Here is a 2,302-nt window from a genome sequence, read left to right as displayed (position 1 = left end):
CTTGCTTGCATTTTTGCTTTACAGAACTATGTCCTTTCAGTATTTTAAGAGGTTTTTTTTCCCATGACTAATCTGTTATTTATTTAAGCCATCTGTTGCCGGAAGCAAAAGGATGGAAGATAAGTATACTGGTCATCATTTGCTACAGGGAAAGGTCAGCTTAAGGTCCCATATACTTTTCTGGTCCGTGTGCAGAGTAATGGTCTAAACCAGTGCTATGGTCTCCACTGGGTAGTGGTCCAGATTCTCTTCATTCATCTTCATAGCCAGTCGGAAGTGGATTCACTTGAGAGTTATGGAATAGAGCATGGTCACCATCTCCCCAGGGAAAGCGCTTGGAACCTGATGCGGAGATGGCGGTAGGCGATGAACTCGGGTCTCTCGTGCTCCCCGTGGTGCGATTTCAGGAAGACTTCAGCATGCTCACTCCCACCCTGGGGAATGTGAGGAAGTAGGTGAGGGTCTTCCACACGTGAGCTGGGCCCTTCTCGCCGTGGGCGCCACTCGACATGGGCTGTGCCAGCCGTGGCCGGAACCGACCTAGCAGCTCAGGAATCAGGGTCCCCGCCGCCGCCGCCGCCGCCGCCGCCGCCGCCATTTTTTACCAGGACTCCACATCTCTCCTTTTTTAAAAGGGTTCTTGATCTTTTAATCTTGGTGATGTTGATTTCGAGGGTTTTATTTTTCTTTGTTCTTTAATTCTGGTTTGATTTTTGTGCGTTTTTGGCTAGAATATTTTGTACCGATTTCTTTACTGGAGCTTTTTCTTCAGCTTCTTCATCATTAAAATCATCATCATCATCATCATCTTCATCATCACTGTCATTGTCATCTTCATCAGCAGCAAGTTTCACTTTTCTTCTGTGGACACTTGCTACCACTTCCAGGGGCAGAATTTCCAGATATAAGGAATTTGGCTTTCTCCTCCTCTTCATCATCTGACTCTGCATCTTCCTCCACAGCTACTAAATGCTGCCCGCTAATATGCACAGACCCTGAACCACAAGTAAGACTCCGGTGGTGTTACTTTAAAGCCCCTAAGGGAAACCGTTGGCTGTACAGACATTTTCAAAGTTGCCAGTGTTAATTTAATTGGACTACCTTCATAATTCATTGCCCCAGCTTCAACAATGTGCAATTCATCCTTTGCACCAGTTCCTAAACTGACCGTTCTTAAAGATAATCGGTGCTTATTTTCATCATTATCCACCTTAAAGTGATAATCTTTGTCAGCCTTTGGTTCACAACTGAAAAGATAGTTCTGGAGCCTCAAGGGGCTCATGTCCAAGTCCATCAAATCTACCATGGGGTGGTCGTGTGTGTGCTGGCTGGAAAATTACTGTTTGGCTATTGCCCATGGGAACATAATGCTCTAACAATAAGCTTTCTGCTTCTGTACCCCCCGCTTACACAACCGACCTGTGGGTTGACAGTAAAAAGAAGAAAAATAGACTTGTGTGTTCAAACAGGATGAAGAATAGGGTTTTAGGGCTTAAAATCCCTGTACCTCTACATTTCGGGGCTGCTTAATTTGGGGTCTGCGTACTCCTGGCAGACCCAGCTGGCTGAATAAAGTGTGTTTCCTATAACTCACTGATTTCTGGTGGTCCGTGTGTCTATCGGGGGCTGGCGGCTACATCATTTGGAGGCCCCAGTGAGATCTCAGGGAGTGGCCCTGAGATCTAAGACCAGACAGGCCTCCGAAGCGGTTGCCGTCCCTGTTACAGACTCAAAGGGGTGGCCACCCTGAGACGTTGCAGGGCCCTTGAATGCCGTGACGGGATCAATGCAATCATCAAAGATGCAACCTTTAGGACGCACTCTTTGTTCCTAATCTCGACGGGAATCTCCGAGGCCTCAACGTCTGGATAAAAAGGTACCTTTCTGTTCCTGTTGACTGGTCACTGGGGTTCCGTGGAGAGACTGGACGCAGTCATATCTCCCAGACCGTGGGCAGGCCATGGGATGCCACCTCCTGTGCCCTGTCATTGGGTTCGGTCTATTGTCTTTGGTCTTGTCTAGGTTGTAGGTTGGCGGACCACTCCAGGTCCACCTACAACCCAGTAATTGTTCTCATCTCAGTGTCTGTCCTGTGTTTTCTGCGCAAGCGATGGGGGGAGGCGTGAGTTCACAGAAGACACCCTTGGAGTGTCTCCTGTGACATTTCAAAGAAAGGTTTGTAGAGGAAGCTGACTATGGCATAAAGTTTTCTCCAGGTAGACTAAGGACATCGTATGAAGTTGAGTGGCCGTCTTTTGGTGGAAACTGGCCTCTGGAGGGTTCTTTTGACAGGAGTTTAGTG

General features: G+C 47.7%; 1 pseudogene; it reads right to left on the bottom strand.

Moving 5' to 3' along the window:
• Positions 1-679: 679 nt before the first annotated feature.
• Positions 680-1,362, bottom strand: LOC105310102 (annotated as a pseudogene).
• Positions 1,363-2,302: the final 940 nt, after the last annotated feature.

Source organism: Pteropus vampyrus, unplaced genomic scaffold (genome assembly GCF_000151845.1).
Source record: "Pteropus vampyrus isolate Shadow unplaced genomic scaffold, Pvam_2.0 Scaffold1098, whole genome shotgun sequence".
Taxonomy (NCBI): domain Eukaryota; kingdom Metazoa; phylum Chordata; class Mammalia; order Chiroptera; family Pteropodidae; genus Pteropus; species Pteropus vampyrus.
The sequence above is the reverse complement of the archived record's forward strand: the minus strand, read 5'-3'. Positions and strand labels throughout refer to the sequence as shown.